General features: G+C 37.7%; 1 long non-coding RNA gene across 2 annotated transcripts in view; it reads right to left on the reverse strand.

The window, feature by feature from the left end:
• LOC134484727 (uncharacterized) overlaps positions 1-13,238 on the reverse strand; it is an 82,954-nt gene extending 69,716 nt beyond the window's left edge. Inside the window, exon 1 of one of the 2 annotated variants that reach the window (XR_010062445.1) lies at positions 12,584-13,238. This is a non-coding gene — a long non-coding RNA (uncharacterized LOC134484727). The remainder of the gene's footprint in view (positions 1-12,583) is intronic. The other variant, XR_010062446.1, reaches the window with a different exon arrangement.
• Positions 13,239-21,202: the final 7,964 nt, after the last annotated feature.

Below are 21,202 nucleotides of genomic sequence, written 5' to 3' on the forward strand. Positions count from 1 at the left end.
AACCCCCATTCTGACTTCAGTCAGGATTTCTCCACATATACACAGTACATTAAGACCTTCCTCACCTGAGGAGGATGTCTTAGGATCTACTGAGTCTGAACACCATTCTTTACAACTATCCCCATTTACCCAAGTAGATTTATTTCACATGTTCACTCTGGGGAGAAATAGTCGACATCCTCCCTCAACCAAAGTGGACCACAGGCATCCAGTTTCTAGAAACAAAGGGTTAAGATTTTATTCTTCTCATGGAGTCTTGAAAAATTTCTCCTCTAAGGAAGACAGTTTCAACCATCCCCCTTCTGCCAAAAGGAATCTTGTGCCATCTTTTTCTGCAAAAGAGACACCAAAAGCTACAACTACTCTTCAGGTGAGTCCCACACCTTCTCCATCTGTCCAAAGGGCCTTTGGATTTTCAAAAAATGACGAAGGAAATGTGAAAAGTTACCAATCCATTCAAGGGAATGCTGGACATCCCATGTCGTCCAATGATGCTCAAAGTGATTTTTTCATTGTGCAAATTACACTTCAAAAATACAAAAATTTTTATATTTCTAAAGGTCTGAAGGAATGTCCACATCGAAAAGAAAATCATTTGGACTTTATGCCATTAGCCTAAGTATACTAGAAAAATCACATGTCTTCTAAAACATCTAAAAATCAATCGGGCTCTAGCACTCTTCCTGGGAAACATTTACCATTTGCCATACAATCCCCAGGACAATTGAAATCTAAAAAGGGGTATCTACAAACTTTACCAAAAGTCTTCTTCTGCCCAAAAGTCTTAAGGATATTCAGCAACTTCTCCAAGAGCTCGGTGCACCTAGATTTTTATGAACTAAAGTCATCTTCCCAGGGTATTTTCCAAAGAACCACATATTTCTTCTTTTATGTTATACCAAGAAGAGGCCCAGCTTCCTTCTCTGTATCTCTGATGTCTTCATCCTATTTGTTCTCCCTCCCAAATGGCTATTTACTCTGAATTAGAGGCCAATTAGTAAACCATAGATATAAGGAAGGAATATATGAGAGGCAGTGGCTGTCAAGATGACACTTGTGATGTCACAGAAGAAGCTATGGCTCTCCAGGATACAAGGGTTTTTTTAGGCACTGCCTAATGAAGAGGTCACTGAGAACTGCCATGGCTTACCTGCTGAACAGATCTCCTTACAATGACCAGATTCAACGTTTCCCTGTCTGGGAATGTCTCCTGAGACACAGTGATAACCTTTATAAGCTACATCTCTCTAAAGCTAGAGACTTCCTCTCTGCTTCATTAGTGGTTACATGCTCTGAAAGAAGAAAGTTAGTCAGGTGCTTGGCATGGGTAAAAAATATCTAGGAATGTGGAGAGAAGGAGATTCTTCTGGAGATTAATTTTATTCCCAGGTCCAATCCTGTGACATAATGTTCAATTCCCTAGGTGTTCTCGTTTTCCAAGTGTCAGTATTTTCCCTAGAGACCTTTAATTGAGTGACTTTTGTGCTACATTTTCTGAATGTACATTCATTGATAAGGGACTATATATATATATATATATATATATATATATATATATAATTTATTCCTGCATGTGTACTCAAAATTTCATTTTTCCAATTCCATTTTATGCAATAAAATTGGATACAAACGGGGACCAGATATAGAGTGAATATAACAGTGTAAATATTGTTTAGGTCCTTCAAATGATGAACTCCCAAATCCTTATTTTATCCATAAATTACCAGACATCAGTTAAGCAAAGGACAACATGGATTATAGAATGGGGTTTTGTAGTTCAATTAGACATCAGTTCTCTAATATCGACCTTCCTGTGTTCCCAGGGAAAGACTTGAGGTTTTTGGATGTTTTACCATGATTCTTTCTTCAGGACAAACATCAGTTTCAGGGTGGTGGGCAGCAAGAAGAATGGCTTGAGGTCCAGTGAAACCTCAAATTCAATAGGTTATAAGAACAGGAGGTAGTCTATTTGAAATTGTCATTTTTGGATCCTATATACTTGACCTGGTTTCAATTCTTGACAGATTCCAATAAATATTCCATCAAAATTCATAGTAGGAGGAGCCACCAAAAGTATATATATATTGATATACCTGGCACCAAATCTAGATATTATTGTTGAAGCTAAGAAATGCATGCTGCCAGGAACTGAATATAGATTTTTCTTGAGAGACATAGCTAGAGCATGTCAAATACAGAAGTGAATGCTAGTGGCAAACCAGAGAACTGAAAATGGACCTCATGTTTGTAGATGTTGAGAAATGACTACAAGAGCTGAAAAAACTTTCAACCCCATAAGAACAACAATTCAACTAAGCAGAGCTTTCTGGTACTAAACCAATATTCAAAGACAGTGTATGGACAGACCTATGGCTCCAACTGCACAGGTAACAGATGATGGCCTTGTTGGGCCCCAATGGATGGAGAAGCCCTTGCTCCTCCCTAGGTTTGCCCCCCCAGTTCATGGGAATGTCAAGGTGCAGTAAGGGGGCTTATAGAAGTAGGTTAGTGGGACTGTTTAGGGATCTCATGGTCAGGAACCTGGGAAAGGAAATAACATTTGAATTGTAAATTTAAATATATTCAATTAGAAAAAGCAATAAAAGTTGCTTAAGAATTAAAAAAATGAGAGAAAAAAAAGAAAAGTTAACTGTCAGCCAATCAAACCTATTGACTCAGAAATCTAAAGGGTAACTGTCAGAAAAAGATAGTCTGAATAATACTAGTGGAAAGACTGAGATGATGAAGTCTCAAATAGAAGCACTTCTCTCTCCCTGATATCAGTGTCAGACACAAACTCCACTATAGGAATCCAAATCATGGAGGAGTTTACACAGCTGAGGACACAATACATGTCTTTCCATTCTTCCTTGGGACTTTTCTCTTCTAGGAAAAATTATAAAAGCCATGATCTCTCAGACAACAACTGGGTCCTTTCCAACACCTGGCTTTTGGTATAAAGAAATTAATGATATAAACTTTCTGACATCAAGGAACCATAACAAGCAGGGATGTCCAGCTGTTTCTGGGAGGCTCTCAGTTCCTGATTCCAATATGTTGAAGGCTCAAATAAAGAATAACTCTTCAGCTAACCCACTCAAACCCTAAACAGGCTCACTCAGTTTTCCAATGGACCAAGTATTTCTTCCTCTTTTATACAAATAAAGAAGGCCAGCTTCCTTCTCCCCATCACTATTCTCTTTACCCTCTTTCTTCTCCCTCCAATACGGCTGTTTATTCTGAATTAGAGGCCAAGTAGTAAACTCTAGAGGTACTGAAGGAATATTTGATAGGCAGTTGCTGTCAGGACAACATTTGTAACATTACAAAAGAAGCTAGGACTCTCAAGGATACAAAAATTTTCAGGCAGGGCTTAATGATGATGTCACTGAGAACTGCCATGGCCTACCTGCTGAACAGCTTTCTTTACATTGACCAATTTCAAGGGTTCCCTTACAAGGAGTTTCTCCTGTGTCACAGTGGAAACCTTTACATACTCCATCTCTCTCAAGTTAAGTACTTCTCTTTGTTTCATTAGAGGTTACATGTTGTGAATGGAGAAATTTAGTCAGGGTCCTGGCATGGGTACAAAAGATCTAGGAACATGGATTGGAGGAGAATCTTCTGGATAATAATTTTATTCCTAGATACATTCCTGTGTCATACTCTTAAATTTCCTAAGTTTTCTCTGCTTCTCAAAGGCAACTATTTTTCCTGCAGCCCTTCAGTTGAATGAATATTGATTTAAATTTTTTCTACATACCTTGATAGGGGACATTACATATATTCCTGAATGTGTACTCAAAAATTCTGTTTTCCAATTGACTTTTTGCAATGATTATGGCAACAAAGGAGGAACAGCTATAGAGTGAATATTAAATGACCCGCGCTATTGTCTTGCCAGCAAGAACGCACACGGCCACAAGGATCCTTGTGCAGGAAAGCATTTATTGCATCTTGAAGAGGAGCGGCACCGCGGCCCCAGAGAGTGTTAGTTTTTATCCCCCAAAGCAACGTGTTCCTTCCTGATTGGCTGCATAGCCGTATTCTCATTGGAACGCCCCAGAGTGGGCAAAGACTTGGCGTGAACAAACCTTTGCGCATGCGCACTTCGTCCTTTGGGGGGGGGACAATAGCTGTACCCTGTAGTAACAGACAACAGCTGTATGGGTGGCTACCAACAATTAAAGTGTAAATCTTTTGTACCTTCTTCAAATGATAAACTCCAAAATTCTTATTTTATCCAAAAATCACAAAACATCATTAAAGTAAAGGACTGCATGAACTATAGAATGTGTTTCTGTAGTCCCATTAGATATCAGTTCTCTAATATCTACCTTCCTGTATTCCCAGGAAGAGAGTTGAGGTTTTTGGATGTTTTACCATGATACTTTCTATAGCCCAAACATAAGATTCATGAGGATGTGCAGTATGAGGAATGGCTTGAGGTCCAGTGAAACCTCAGCTTCATTAGGTTCATAAGAACAGGAGAGAGTCTATTTGGCACTGTCATTTGTGGATTCTACTTTCTTGACTTTATTTCCCAGAATCCATGCTAAAATTCCACTTAACCTCATATCTATAGGATATATATATATATATATATATATATATATATATATATATATATATATGCATACATATATATATATATATGTATATATATAGATAGATATAAATATAGATATATAGATATATGTAAATACACACACACACACACACACATATATATATATATATATCAGCCACCAAAACTAGATAAAATTGATGAAGCATAGACTTCCATGATTAGTAGAAATGGATATAGCTCTTTCTTGAGAGACACAGCTAGAGCATGTCAAATACAGAAGTGAATGGTAGTGGCAAACCAGTGAACTGAAAAAAGATCTCTTGTCCGTAGATTTTGAGAAAGGATTATAACAGCTGAAAGAGCTTTCAATCCAATAAGAAAAACAATGCCAACCAAGCAGAGGTTTCAGGTACTGTTCGAATATTCAACGATTGTACATGGATAGACCTATGGCTCCAACTGCATATGTAGCAGAGAATGGCCTTGTACGGCACCAGTGGAAGGAGATGCCCTTGGTCTAAAAAATTGCTAAATAATAAAAAAATAAGTTAAAGATAAGAAAACTGCCATCTAATCACACACATTGACTGAGATATATAAAGGGTCACTATCAGGCAACTGGAGTCAGAGTAATACTAGAGGAAAGACTGATATGATGAATTAGAAACACGTCTCTTTCCCAAAACCAGTATCAGACACAAACTGCACTATAGGTATCCAAATAATTAAGGAGTTTATTCTTAGCTGAGGACACATTACTTGTCTTTCACTTCTTCCTTAGGACCTTTTTCTTCTGGGCAAAAAAAATAAAAGCCATGAGCTCTAAAGGAAGAACAGTGCCCTTCCAAACACTTGACTTTTGGGATAAAGATATTAATGATATAAACTCTCTGACTTACAGGAACCACTAGAAGCTTGGAAGTCCAGATGCTTGTGACAGGCACCAAGATCCTTATATCATGTGTTGAAGGCCCATATCAATTCTATCTCTTCAACGTAACTACTCAGCTCCTACCAAGGACTCAGTGAGATTTCCCAGGGTCGACATATTTCTTCCTTATTTTTATACCAAGACAGAAGGCCATTTTCATTCTCCCCAACTCTGAGCCTTTCATCCTCTTTGATCTCACTTCCAAATTGATGCCTCCTGTGAACTAGAGGCCAATTAGTTAACCCTATAGGTACTGAAGTAATATCTGAGAGCCATTTGCAGACATGACAACACTTGTAACATCACAAGAAGCTAGGACTCTCCAGGATACAAGAGATTTTTCATGGAGGGCCTAATGATGATATAACTGAGAACTGCCAAGGCCTACCTCTAAACAGCTTTCCTAACATTGACCAGTTTTGTGAGTGCCTTTTCCAGGAGTTTCTCCTGTGACACATGGGAAACCTTTATGTACTCCTTCTCTCTAAAGCTAGAGACTTCTCTTTGGTTCAATAGTGGTTGCATGCTCTGAATGGAGAAAGTTAGTCAGGTTCCTGGCATGGGTAGAAATGGTTTAGGAACTTGGAGTGAAGGAGATTCTTCTGGATAATATTTTTATTCCCAGGTCCATTCCTGTGATATACAGTTCAATTTTCTAGGTTTTCTGTTTTGTAAAGGCCAGTATATTCCCTATATACCTTTAGGTGAATGAATATTGTATTTCACTTTCTTATTGTACATTCCTTGATAGGGGACTTTATAAATATTCCTGAATGTGTACTCAAAAATTCTGTTTTTCTATTCCATTTTCCACAATGATTTTGGCAATGAAATAGGCTGTTGTACAGAGTGAGTATAACAGTGTAAATTCTGTGTACCTACTCAAATAATAAACTCCTAATCCTTATTTTATCCAAAGATTACCAGTCATCAATAAAGCAAATGACCACATGGACTATACATTTCGGAACTCTAGACACATTTGATATCTGTACTACACTATCTACCTTCCTGTGTTCCCGTGGCCACACTTGAAGGTTTTAGATGTGTTATCATGATTCTTTCTTAAGGCCAAATATAATAAACAGGAGCATGAGCAGGGAGATGAAAGGCTTGAAGAACAGTGAAATCTCAACTTCAATACCTTCATAAGTACAGGAGGGATTTCTATTTGATATTTTCATTTGTAAATTCTAAATTCTTGATCTCATTGCACAGAATCCATGTAAACATTCCACCTAACCACCTAACCAAATAGCTGTAGGAGGCAACAAAAGTATATACATACATACATACATACATACATACATACATACATACATACATATATATCAGCCACCAAAACTAGATAAGACTGATGAAGCTAAGAAGTGTATTCTGCCAGGAAACAGATATAGATATGTCCTGAGAGACACAGCTAGAGCATGTCAAATAAAGAAGTGAATGCTAGTGGCAAAGCAGTGACTTGAAATGTACCTCTTGTTGGTAGATTCTGAGAAAGGATAATGAGAGCTGAAGGAGCTTTGATCCCCATAAGAACAACAATGCCAAAAACCAGTGATTTCTGGCACTAAACCAATATTCAAAGACTGTTATTGGACAGACCTCTGCATCCAACTGAATATGTAGCAGAGTATAGACTTGTTGGGCACCAATGGAAGTAGAAGGCCTTGGTCTTCCCTTGGTTTGTCTCGCAGTTAAAAGAAATGTGAAGGGAGAGTGAGGTGGTTTATAGAAGAAGTGGAGAGGAACCTGTTAGGGCCCCTATGGGTGGAAACTCTTACAGGAAATAATATTTTAAATGTAAATATAGAAATTTATATGTTTAAGAAAACAAATAAAATTTGTAAAAAATAAAAAATATGAGAAATAAATGATATAATAATGGAAAGAGTGAGATGGTGAGGTCTCTACTAGAAGTCCTTCTCCCTCCCAGATATCAGTGTCAGACACAAACTGCCCAAAGGATATATAAAGCTTGGAGGAGATTACTCTAAGCAAGGGACACAATACTTTTCCTTCCTTTCTTGCTTAGGTCCTTTTTCTTCTTGTCAAAAAGAATAAAGGCCATGTGCTCTCAGGAAAACAACAGTGCCCTTCCCATCACATGGCTTTGGAATAAAAAAAAATAATGATATTAACTCTCTGATTTCCAGGAACCATAAGAACAGAGAAGTCCAGATGCTTCTGAGAGGACCCCAGTTCCTGATTGCATATGTGGGAGGCTCATATCAGTGGTATCTGTCCATCAATACCAGTCAACACCTACCAAGGACTCACTGGGCTTTCCCACACACACATATTTCTTCCATTTTTTAGACCGAGACAGAAGGGCAGCTTCCTTCTACCAATTTCTGATCTCTCCAACTTCTTTGTTCTAACTCCCAAATGGTGGTTTACTCAGACTTAGATGCCAATTACTAAACCCTAGAGGTACTGAAGGAATATCTGAGAGGCAGATGAAGACTTGACAATACTTGAGACATTAAAGAAGAAGATAAAGCTCTCCAGGTTACAAGAGATTTTCAGGTAGGGCCTAATGATGATGTAACTGAGAACTGCCATGGCCTACTTGCTAAACAACTTTCCTTACATTGACCAGATTTGAGGGTGCCCTTTCCTGGTATGTCTCCTGAGATTCAGTGGAAACCTTTATGCACTCCATCTCTCTAAAGCTAGAGACTTTTCTTTGCTTTATTAATGGTTACATGCTTTGAATGGAAAAAGTTAGTCAAGGCTAGGAATGGGTAGAAAAGATCTTGTAACATGGAGAGGAGGAAATTCTCCTGGATATTAATTTTATTCCCAGGTACAATCTGAAAAATACAGTACAATTTTGTAGGTTTGTCTATTTCCCAAAGGCCAGTATTTTCCCTACCGACCGTCAATTGAATGAATATTGTATTTCACTTCCTTATTGTACATTAATCGATATGGGACTTTATAAATATTGCTGAATGTGTACTCAAAAATTCTGTTATCCAATTCCATTTTCTGTAATGATTTGGCAACAAATGTGGCCCAGCTATAGAATGAGTATAACAGTGTAAATATTGTGTACCTATTTGAAATGATAAACTTCCAAATCCTTATTTTTATCCCAAAATTACCAGACATCAGTACAGCAAAGGACAACATGGACTATGGAATTCAATGGTTCTCTAGTCCCATTTGATATCAGTTCTGCATTATCAACCTCACTGTGTTCCCGTGGCCAGACTTGAGGTTTGTGGATGTTTTACCATGATTCCTTCTTGAGGAATAATAAGATACAAGACGAAGAACAGTGAGAGGAATGACTTGACGTCCAGTGAAACCTCAACTTCAATATGTTCATAAGAACAGGAGGGATTTGACATTGTTCTTTGTGGAATCTATATTCTTGAATTAGTTACACAGAATCCATGTGAAAATTCCCCCTACCCAAGTAGCAGAAGAATATATATATATATCCAAAACTAGATAAGATTGATGAAGCTAAGAAGTGCTTTCTGCCAGGAACCAGATATAGATATTTCCTGAGACCCAGCTAGAGCATATTATACAGAGAACTGAATGTGTTCTTTTAAAAATATAAAAATAAAATAAAAAAAGTAAAATTTTGTTTTACCCTGCTAACTCTGGCACTGAAGAGTCTGAAATTCTCTGCTAGATATCTTGGGAGAAACACCACCCTGCTCCTCGGCTACCGAGTGTTTCATGCCGTCACACACTCTCCTATACTCAAACCCTCACATAAAAAACACACAGCACAATAATCTTTGATTTAGTTGATTAGATATAGTTGCCCACTGAAACATACAACGTCGGGTACTATCCATCACTTAGGAACATTAATAAAGACCTGTAAATACACAGAGCAGAATCTTAAATTCACCTGCCATGGCTTCTCACTCTGTTACATTCCTTTCTCTCTTTTTTTCCTCTTGTCTCTTCCTCTTCCTTCAAATATCTCTCCTGCCCATTCTTCCTTCTCCTCCATGATAACCGTCCTTCTATCCTATTCCTGCCACTCACATATACTTTACAAATTCAATAGGGAGGTGGTTCTGGTGAATTCACCTGAGTTCTGAGTAGAGAACTATGTAGCTGACGTTGGGGTAGTGGAATTAGCATCAAACACAGATAACTTCAGGGCAAATCACAACATGAACCCTAGTGGCAAACCAGTGAACTGACATCGAACTTGTTGTTGGTCGATTTTGAGAAATGATTAGAAGAGGTGAAGGTGATTTCAACCCCATAAGAGCAACAATGCCAATGAAACAGAGCTTTCTGTTAATAGACCAATATTCAAAGAATGTACATGAAGAGACCTATGGCACCGATTGCATGTGTTGCAGAAGATGGCCTTGTTGGTCAACAGTGGAAGGAGAACCCTTGGTCCTGCCTAGGTTTGACTCCCAGTTCAAGGGAATGTCAAGGGTCAGTAAGGGGGTTTATAAGAGAAGAATAAGGGGACTGGTAATGGATCTTATAATCAGGAAACTGGAAAAGTAAATAATATTTTAAATGTAAATTTAGAAATATACAATTAAAAAGCAATAAAATTTATTAAAAAATAAAAAATGAAAGTAATAAAAGAAAAGAAATCTACCAGCCAACCACACCTATTGACTCAGAATTTTAAGGGGTCACTGTCAGGGAATGGTAGTTAGAGTATTACTTGTGGAAAGACTGAGATTATGAAGTCTCATCTATAAGCACTTCTCCGTCTCCGATATCAGTACCACACACGAACTGCATTATTAGAATCCAATGCATGGAGGAGTTTACTCTGTGCTGAGGACACATTACTTGTCTTACCTTTCTTCCTTAGGATCTTTTCCTTCTTGGCAAAAAAATTCAGAAAAAATTATAGTGCCTTTCCCAACACCTGGCTTTTGGGATAAAGATATGAATTATATAAACTATCTGACTTCCAAGTTAAATAATAAGCCGGGAAGTCCAGAAGTTTCTGAGAGGATCCCAATACCTGATTCCCATACGTGGAAGACTCAGATCAAGGCTAACTCTTCAGTGAACCTACTAAACCCCTACCCAAGACTCAAGGAGCTTTCCCATTGACCACAAATTTCTTCATTTTTATACCAAGACAAAGGGCCAGCTTCCTACACCCCATGTCTAATCACTTCATCCTCTGTGTTCTCCCTCCCAAATGACTGTTTACTCGGCATTAGAGGCCAATTAGTAAATCCTAGAAGTACTGAAGGAATATCTTAAAGGCAGTTGCAGTCAGGACAACACTTGTGACATCACAGAAGAAGCTAGGGCTCTCCAAGATACAAGAAATTTTTCAGAGAGGCCTAATGATGATGTCACTGAGAACTTCCATGGCCTAACTGCTAACCAGCTTTCCTTACCTTGACCAGATTTGAGGGTGCCCTTTCCAGGAGTGTCTCCTGTGAAACAGTGGAATCATTTACATATTATGTTTCTCTAAAGCTAGAGTTTTCTCTTTGCTTCATTAGTGGTTACATGCTCTGAATGGACAAAATTAGTCAGGTGCTTAGCATGGCTGGAAAAGATTTAGGAACATAGAGTGGAGGAGATTCTTCTAGATAACATTTTATTCCCAGGTTCATTCCTGTGACATACAGTTCAATATCCCAGTTTTTCTCTGTTTCCCATAGCACAGTATTTTGCCTACAGACCTTAACTGAATGAATATTTTATTTCACTTTCTCATTGTACATTCCATGATATGAGACTTTATTAATATTCCTGTATGTGTACTCAAAAATTTTGTTTCCAATTCCATTTTCACCAAAGCAAAGGACAAAATGACTATAGAATTCAGTTCTCTAGTCCTATTTGGTATCAGTACTACACTATCTACCTTCCTGGTTCCCATTGCTAGACTTGAAGGTCAGATGTTTTACCATGATTCTCTCTGAAGGACAAACATAAGATACTGGAGGACGAGCAGAAAGAAGAATGGCTTGCGGAGCAGTGAAACCTCAACTTCAATTGGTTCATAAGAACTTGAGGGAGTCTATTTGGCATTGTCATTTCTGAACTCCACATTCTTGACCTAGTTGCTCAGTATCCATGTTACCATTCCACCTAATCACATAGGTGTAGGAGCCACCAGAAGTATATATGTACATCAGCCACCAAAACTAGATAAGATTTTTGTAGCTAAAAAGTGCATTCTGCCAGCAACCAGATATAGGTATTTCCTGAGAGACACAGGTAGATCATGTCAACTACAGAAATTAATGCTAGTGGCAAACCAATGAACTGAAACAGACCTCTTGTTGGCAGATTTTGAGAAAGAATTTCAAGAGGTAAAGGAGCTTTAAAACCCACAAGAACAATAATGTCAATGCTTTCTGGTACTAGACCAATATTCAATGAATGTACTCTGACAGAGCTATGGCTCAAACTGCATGTAGCACAGGATGACCTTGTTCATCATAAATGGAAGAAGAAGCTATTGTTCCTCTCTAGGTTTGTCTCCCAGTTCAAGGTAATGTGAAGGCACAGTCAGGGGGGTTAGAGAAGAAGGAGAAGGATACGGTTAGGAATCCTATGGTAATAAAATGGGAAATGAAATAATATTAAAGGTAAATATAGAAATGTCAAGTTAAAAAAGCAATAAAAATTGCTAAAACATAAAAAATGAAAGAAATGAAAGAAGAGAAACTGACAGCTAATCATACCTATTGACTCAGAAAAGTAAAGTGTTAGTGGAAATATTAGTTGAAAGACTGAAATGATGAAGTCACAACTAATAATACTGCTGCTTCCCAGACTGTACTATAGATACCCAAAATATGGCAGAGTTTACTCTGAGCTATGGACACAATACTGGTCTCTCCCTTTTTCCTTAGGACCGTTCTATTCTTCTCAAAAAGTGTAACGGCCATGAGCTCTCAGGAAAATAACTGTGTCCTTCCCAACACTTGGCTTTAGGAATAAAGAAATTAATGATATAAACTCTCTGATTTCCAGAAACCGTAAGAACAGGGAAGTCCAGATGCTTCTGAGAGACTCCAAGTTCCTGATTCCCATAGGTGGGAGGCTCAGTTCAAGGCTATCCCTTTAGCAATCCCACTAAATCCCTACCAAGTACTCACTGAGCTGTACCAAGGACCAGGTATTTCTTCCTTTTTTTATACCAAGACAGAAGGCCAGCTTCCTTCGTTCTCCCCATTTCTGATCTCTTCATCCTCTTTGTTCACCCTCCCAAATTGATGTTTACTCTGAAGTAGAGACCAAGTAATAAACCCTAGAGGTTCTGAAGGAATACCTGAGAGGCAGTTGCTGTCAGGACAACACTTGTGACATCACAGAAGATAGGGATCTCCAGGTTAAAAGAGATTTTTCAGGAAGGCCTAATGATGATGTCTCTGAGAACTGCCTTGGCCTACTTGCTTAAAAGCTTTCCTTACATTGGCCAGTTTTGAGAGTGCCTTTTCCAGGAGTGTCTCCTGTGACACAGGGGAAAACTTTACATACTCCATCACTCTAAAGCTAGAGACTTCTTCTTGCTTCATTAGTGGTTTCATGCTCTGAATGGAGAAAGTTATTCAGGCACTTGCCATGGGTGGAAAAGATCTAGGAACATGGGGAGGAGGAGTTTATTCTGGATAATAATTCTATTCCCTGGTCCATTCCTGTGACATACACTTCAGTTTCCTAGGTTTTCTCTCTTTCCAAAAGTCCAGTGTTTTCCCTACAGACCTTTAATTGATTGAATAGTATTTCATTTTTGCATTGTCCTTTCCTTTATAAGAGACTATATGTGTGTGTATATATATATATATATATATATATATATATATATATATATATATATATATATATATATATATATATATATATTTTCCTGAATATGTACTCAAAAATTCTGTTTTGCAATTCCATTTTTTGAAATGAATTAGCAATAGAGTGAATATAACAGTGTAAATATTGTATACCTAATTCAAATGATAAACTCTTAAATCCTTATTTTACCCAAAATTTATGAGACATCAGTAAAGCAAAGGACATCATGGACTATAGAATGCAGGTCTCTAGTCTCATTAGATATCAGTTCTATAATATCTACCTTCCTATGTTCAAAGGGCCAGACTTAAAGATTTTGGAGGTTTTACCATGATTCTTTCATCAGGCCAAACACAAGTCTCAGGGGGATGAGCAGGAAGAGAAATGGCTTGATGTCCAGAGAATCCTCACCTTTAATAGGTTCATAATAACAGGAGGGAATCTCATTGGCACTGGCCTTTGCTGATTCTACATTTTTACCTATTTGCACAGAATCCATCCTAAAATTCCACATAACCACATAGCTGTAGGACCCACCAAATATATACATATATAGATATAGAGAAAGATATAGATATAGATATAGATAAAGATATAGATAAAGATATAGAAATTGGAAATTGATATAGAGATAGATAGATAGATAGATAGATAGATAGATAGATAGATAGATAGATAGATAGATCTGCCACAAAACTACATGAAATTGATGAGGCTAAGAAGTGGATGCTGCCAGGAAAAGGATATAGATCTTTCCTGAGAGACCCAGGTAGAGCATGCCAATTACAGAAGTGAAGGTTATTGGCAAACCATTGGAATGCAAACGGACCTCTTGTTAGTAAATTTGGAGAAAGAATTACCAGGGCTGAATGGGCTTTCAAGCCCATAGGAACACTATGACAATGACCTATAGCTTTCTGATACTAAACTAATATTCAAACACTGTACATGGACAGTTCTATGGCTCCAACTGCATATGTAGCTGAGAATGGCCTGTTTGGACATCAATGGGCAGAGAAGCAATTAGGCCTACCAAAGCTGGACCCCCAGTGTAGGGGAATGTCAGGGGATGCTGGGAAAGGGAGTAGTTGGTGAGGGGGAACATCTTTATAGAGGAACTGGTGGGGGAAGGGATAGGAGTCTTATGACTGGAAAACTGGGAAAGTGAATAATATTTGAAATTAAACAAAAATATCCAATTTTTATAACAGGAAAAAATAATAGTTTAACAAGCTGAAGAGCCAAAGTGATGAATCTCAATCCCACATGAGAGGGAGAAGAAATAAACCCCAGGAGAGAAGAGTGAGGGACCTGGGTGAGAAAGGAGACAGTAAGGGAAAGAGGAGAACATGGTCAGGTATGGATGGGGAGTAGGACTGAAGCCTTGAGTGCCAGCAGAATGAATGGAAAAAGGCAACTTCAGGAACTAAAAGGTTGGGGGTGGGTGGTATCTCTAGAATATTCCAGAGACCTGAGACGTAACAGACTATCAGGACTCAGTGAAATGTCCAGGAGTGGTGAGAGGGAACTTGTAGAGACTAACTCCATGAGGAAGAGAGAGCATCAAGTGAGGGATAAGATTGCCATCCACAATCCTCTCTGAAAGAACTTCAGGGACAAAACCAGAGAAGAGCATGAATAAAAGAAATTCCAGTGACCGGCCATATCTGAGAAGCAGATTAAGTAGAGGCCCCTAAGGCCTGACACTATTACTCATGCTTTGCAATATTCCTACAGCATACGTGTCATGACTGCCTTCTGAAAGACCCAACAAGCAGCTGAAAGAGTCACATGCAGACAATTACACTCAGCCATTGAACAGAAGCTGCTAAGCCCTGTGGTCAAACTAGGGAAAAACTGGATGAACGTGAGTAGGGGAGCAGCCCTGTAGAAGGACCAGCAGTGTTAACTAACCTGGACCTCAGTGATTTTTCAGACACTGAGACACCAATGCGGCATCATGCACCAGCTAATATGAAGCCCCTAAAACTGGGGTGCTGGTTCTGGACACAACAAGAGAAGATGCACTTAACTGTCAAGAGACTTGAGACCCCAGGGAGTGGAGAGGTCTGGTAGAATGGGGGTGGAGTGGAAGATAGCTTCATGTGACAGGAAGAATAGGAATAACACTTCTGGAAGGGAAAGCAGAGCTTGTAGAAGACCTCATGCAGGGAAGTGCGTCATGCAATTGTAAACAAAAAATGTAAAAGACCTGAACTTTTATATAGAGTGAAAGTTGTTGAAAAATATTTACAAGTGATTCTGAGTGGACTACATAAATATGTTTATTTACAAATCCATGGTAAATACTAGAAAAATGGCAACAAATAGTAATAGGGCAGAAAAGGAAATAAAGTTAAAGTTGGTACAGGTTTCAATATTGATGTTGTTAATTTCAACATGCTGAAGGTTAGTGGATGAATAATTTGATGAATGACTCATATATACTAACAAAATTTCTTTTTTTTTTATGGTTCTTTTTTTTTTTTTTTTCGGAGCTGGGGACCGAACCCAGGACCTTGCGCTTCCTAGGCAAGCGCTCTACCACTGAGCTAAATCCCCAACCCCCAAAATTTCTTGACTCTATAGTGAAATTCACGGAGGGAGAAAACTATATTATTTAATATTTCTTTTTAAGTACATTTATTTAATTAAATAAAATTCAATAAGGAACCGAAGATAACCCTTTTCATCTCTGACATATCCAATCTCTAAACGGGGGTATAGTGGATGAAACTTCATATAGCATTTGCCTCCTCCAGGTATTATTAATTTAAAATAATAACATAGCAGTGTATCATATTTGTGGGCCTTTCTTATTAATGCCCATTATCTCCTCAGAAGGATATCCATTAAAAGCAATCTAACACAACTTTGTTTCCTTTAAATATTAAAAATCTTGAATATTGTGCTTGCTTATCATTTTAACAGCATAAAACACCATATGTAATTACTTCGTTTTTACATATCAATATCAATCACTTTACTTTTCTGATTTTGATACATACCAAGCATAACAAAGAGCAGACTGTATGCTCTTCAGCAATCCTTACATTTCTCCCATAGTCCACTACATGTGGGCCATATTACAATCAATTAATTTAATATTCTTGTAAATGACAATGGCATGCAAATGTAGATTTTGATATTTCATACAATAAAAAAATCAAAGATCCAATGAATAAATAGTTACAGAATTTACTTTTATAGGAAGACAGTAGGTAAATAATACCTTATAATATCGACCCGAATTAACATTGAGTCAGTGCTGGAATATGTGTAATAATGTTTGTAATAAGCATAAGTACTTTTCTGTATCTTTTAAATAGCAATTGGATACATTCAATAAAGAAGTGTCAGATAAATGTAGAAATAATTAAAAAACTTTTTAAAATTATTCTGAAATTTATTTCTAGAATATCTGAGTTCAACTCTCAGGCTCCATATAACTAGCTAATATAGTGCTGAACACTTGTATTCCATGTGCATACACAATACTAATCTCCATAGGAAATAAATGTGTTAAAATCACAAAAGCTATATTTATTTAAGAGTAAGATTTTTGACGTTTAAGATTACACCTTTTTTCCCATTTTTATTAAATTGGGTATTTACTATATACATTTCAAATTTTATTCCTTTTCTGTGGTTCCAGGCCATCAGCCTTATCCTCTCCCCCTCCCCTTCTATAATGTGGTTGTACTCTCCACATCCATTCCCTTCCTTAAATCACCCATCTGTACTTTCCCCTACATGAAGGGTCCAACCTTAATAGGACCAAGGGCTTCACAATGGTGCCCCAAAAGGACTACATATGCAGTTGGAGCCCCGGATCAGATCATGTATAGTCTTTGGGTTATGGTTTAGTACCTGGAATATCTGGTTAGCTGGCAGTTTTTTTTCTTTGAGGTTGCAAGTCCCTTAGCTCCTTCAGTCCTTCCTTTAATTCCTCCAAAGGGGGTCTTATGCTTAGTTCAGTGATTTGCTGCTGACATTCATTTCTGTGTTTCAAATGCTCTGGTTGTGTCTCTAAGGAGAGATCTATAAACATTACCTGCCAGCATGCACTTCTTAGCTTCATCAACCTTATCAAGTTTTGACATATATATATATATATATATATATATATATATATATATATATATATATATATATATCCAGCACATGTCCAGCAGACTCTGAGTGGCCATTCCTTCAATCTCCTAAAACAATGCCGCCCTACACCTATTATGGATATTTTAGTTACCCTTTTAAGGAAGGAGTGAATCATCTCCATTTTGGACCTCTTTGAGTTTCATTTGGTCTGTGCATTGTATGCCAGGTAATTTGAGGATTGGGAGTAATATCGACCTATCAATGAGTTCATGCCTTGTGTGTTTTTCTGTGATTGGGAAACCTCACTCAGGATGATATTTTCTAGGTCCATCCATTTGACAATGAATTACATGCACTCATTGTTTTAATAGCTGAGTAGTAGTGCTTTCTGAAAATATATGTCATTTTCTGTATCTATTCCTCTGGTGAAGGTCATCTGGGTTCTTTCCACCTTCTGAATATTATGAATAAGACTGATATGAACATAGTGTAACATGATTGTTTGTTATATGTTGGAGCATTTTTGGGTATATGCCCAGGGGAGTTATAGCTTGGTCCTCAGTCAGTGCAATGTCCAATTGTTGAGGAAACTCAGGACAGATTTACAGAGAGGTTGTACCAGTTTGCAATCCCAACAACAATGGAGGAATGTTCCTCTTTCTCCACATCCTCTCCTGCATCTGCTATCATCTGAGTTTTTATCTTAGCCATTCTAACTAATGTAAGGTGGAATCTCAGCGTTGTTTTGATTTGCATTTACCTGATGACTAAGTATGTTGAACATAACAGAAAGCATTTTAAGAAATGATGCTACCCTAGCTGTTGTTCTGTATATAGCTGAGTTCCAATTGATCCATTTCTATCTCTTTCTTAAAAGTTTAAGTCCAAGTGCATCAAAGAAATCTATATAAAACCATATATGCAGAAACCAACAGAAGGCAAAGTGTCAGAAAGTGCCTAAAACACATTTGCACAGGAGAAAAAATTCAGAAAAAATACCAATGGTTCAAGCTCTAAGATCAGCAGTCAATATATGAAATCTCATCAATCTGAGCATTTTCTTTAAAGCAAAGTACACTGCCAATAGGACAAAACAGAAATCTACATATTTGGAAAAGACTTTAAACAACCCTATATCTGGTAGTGTGGCATAATAAAAATGTAGAAATAATTCAGAAAGGTAAACTCCCACACAACCAAGTAACCCAACTCTTAAAATGGGTTAGAGAGATAATCTAGTATTCTCAACTGAGGTATCTCAATAGCTGAGAAACACATCATAAAATGTTCAACATCCTTAGTTATCAGAAAAATGCAAAGAGAAATGAACTTGAGAGTCTACATTACACCAGTGTGACTAAGACAAAAACTAATGCAGTAGCAGAGTAGGCTAGGATGTAGAGAAAATGGAACACTCCTCCACTTCTGGTGGGATTGGTATCTATACAGCCACTTTGGATGTCAGTGTGAAGGTTCTGAGAATATTGCAAATAGCATTGCATGAAAACCCGGCCTTACCACTCACTTCAATGCAAATACTCAAACATGATCCACATATAACAGTGACATGGGGTTGAACATGTTCAGGACAGCCTTACTTTTTTTAGTCAAATACTGGAAAAATCGTGATATATGTCAAATCAATTGAGGAATAAATACAGAAGGTGTGCTATATTTAAAGAATGAAATACTACTTGGGTATTAAAAATGAGGAAACCAAAAAATTTTAAGCAAAGGGATGGACCTGGAAATTAGTGAAGTAACAGAGATCGAAAAGGACATAACATGGGATGTACTTAGTAAGAAGTAGACGTTAGCCCCAAAGATCAGTATACCCAATACACAAATCATTTATCACATGGAGGGCAAAATGTTAGAAGTCCAAACTGTGGATTCTTGCAACCCACTAAGAAGTGAGAACAAAATGGTAATGGAAGACAGAGGGATGGAGGGACCTTACTAGAAGTAGAGAAGGATGGACAAAATAGGGGGAGTAGAAACAATATAAAGAGAAAAGAGAGAAGTCTGGAGGAAAATTGGAATAAATAACAATAAGCATCAGTGGTGGGTGGTGAACTTGGGTATTGCCAGGAAAGTCACAGATGCCAGCGATGCAAGAGGGTCCCATAAATGTATTGGGATGATGGTAGTTGAAATAATAAGCAGCAAAGAGATAGAACCACAAGAGTCTGCCTCCGGTCGCTAGACATGCCCACCTGTGAAGACCAGGTGATGCCCACACAGTTCAAAATCTTTAACCTATAAATGTTCAAAGTCCAAAAAAAATTGCAAAGACAAAAAAAGAGGCAGAGACTGAAGGAAAGGCAATCCAGAGACCAACCAACCAGAAAAACAATTTCATCCACAGACTCCAAATCCTCAGACTATTCCTGATATCAAGATGTGCTTGCAGATAAGACTCTAATATGTCTGTCCTCTGAGGGGCTCTGCCATCAACTGACAGTGACAGATTCACATACAGATAACCATTTGACAGAAACTGAGAGCCAGAAAAGAATGGTTAGGGGATTGTCTGAAGGATCTGAAGGGGATTGGAGCCCAATATGAGGAATAACACTATCAATTAAGTTTACCATTCAGAGGTTCAGGAAATTTACCACAGACAAGTGCATACTTGGGTCAGTCCATGGCTTCTACTACATAGATCATAGAGTGTATGGAGAAGACAACTGCCTCATCTCCCATATCTGGGAAGGGAGTCAATTGGTCCTGTGGCGACGTCATATCCCAGAGAAGGGGGATGGTAGAAGACTAAATTGGAAGTGGGCAATTAGATGGGGGAGTAGCATCTTAAAAACAGAGAGGATCAGAATGGCTTGGGTGATTCAATAAAGAAAGACAAATTGGGGAAATGACATTTGAAATGTAAACAAATGAATAGTTTATTGTACACATATAGTGTTTATAATATAATACATATATGTTTCCAACAGAGACATTCACATCTCACTCCTTAAGGACTGTACAGTCATTATCTCTACTACAGGTTTACTGAAAGCTGAAATCCATAATTTTTGAGATGTACTTATTATTGAAAATTTACATAAATAAAACCAATCAATATTTTATTCTCTGTCCCTGTACCTATAATAAATTGTTATTAACCTTGATAAAAATGTAAAAAAAAAGTATTTCTACTCAATTTGGTTTCCATTCTCTGACTCAAATTTCTCGCACTTTTAGTTGTACATCTCTATATTCCCTCCATTGTCGTCCTCTTCTCTCTCTTCACATTTGATATTCGTGTTCCTTACAGTGTCCCTCAGCAATACATAAGTACACTGGTACTTCCCAAAATGAGGACAGCGGGCACTAAACTGATCACACAGATACAGAGTCTTCTGAATTAACATTATGGTTCAAGTGAATAAGTATCCCATTTTCCCTTTTTGATCTGGGTTAAGTCATCAATGATGACTTTCACAAGATCCAGTCACTGTCCGGAAAATTACATGCTTTCCTCTTCCAGTCTGTCAATGCACTATATTTTCCTTATGCATTCATAAGTTAAAGAACAACTTGAATATTTCCAAATTATCAAGTGTCTCTATACTAGAATAAATCAACATTTAGATATATGTCCTCGAGGTATATCTTTAGGTGTATCCATTTCTACATTCATGAAGAAACATCATACTGATTTCTAAAGTTGCTTTAGAAGTTTGCATTCCTCCGGATAATTTTTAAATTTTTCTTTGTCTATTAACAGTCCACATACCATAGCATCAGATTATTTTAAGTTTCTCCATGAAGTGTTTTCTCTCCATCCTGGCTTAGAATTGGGTGAGGATACTTAGATCAATCTGTGTAGC

This window comes from Rattus norvegicus (assembly GCF_036323735.1).
Source record: "Rattus norvegicus strain BN/NHsdMcwi chromosome Y unlocalized genomic scaffold, GRCr8 chrY_unlocalized_38, whole genome shotgun sequence".
Classification (NCBI taxonomy): Eukaryota; Metazoa; Chordata; class Mammalia; order Rodentia; family Muridae; genus Rattus; species Rattus norvegicus.